General features: G+C 52.1%; 1 pseudogene; it reads left to right on the forward strand.

Annotated features, from left to right (window-relative positions):
• LOC119588920 overlaps positions 1-583 on the forward strand; it is a 3728-nt pseudogene that overhangs the window by 1610 nt on the left and 1535 nt on the right.

A 583-nucleotide genomic window follows, 5' to 3' on the forward strand; every position in this document is an offset into this window, starting at 1 on the left:
CTTATAGACTAATTTTTTTGTTTTCCTGAAGGCACTTCATGATCAATCGGACTTTTGCTGTTGGGCGTGGTGGCAGCGGTGGTCGGGGCCAACGTGTTCCCCGAGCCACGCCTGGAGCCATCCAGTCACCCAACTTCCCCCAAAACTACTTACGTGCTATCTTGTATCAAAACGGGTCTCATTAACTGGAGTCAGTGTTCGCAATTTTCTTTACCTTCCATGTATGTGCCGACAGGTGCCAGTACGAGATCACGTGCAACCCCATGGAGTCTACCTACTTGGAGTTCATCTGTCCTACCTTCGAACTGGAATCGTCCACCGACTGCCTCAATGACCGCCTGGTGGTGACTTACCATGGTTCTCTCGAGGAGTAAGTTATTTTGGGCCTTTTGCCTTACGAAATCCATGGCTTTCTTTCGTTTCCTTGAATCAGTCTGTTTACTTAATTTTCTTGCGCAGGAAATGCGACACCGACAGTCCCGACGGAACCATCACCTCCGACGGGTGGACGCGCCTCACCTTCGCCAGCAACGCCGCCACCACCGCCCCTGGCTTTCGCCGCTACATCTGGTGTCGCGAACAG

Source organism: Penaeus monodon, chromosome 24, assembly GCF_015228065.2.
Source record: "Penaeus monodon isolate SGIC_2016 chromosome 24, NSTDA_Pmon_1, whole genome shotgun sequence".
NCBI classification, from domain to species: Eukaryota; Metazoa; Arthropoda; class Malacostraca; order Decapoda; family Penaeidae; genus Penaeus; species Penaeus monodon.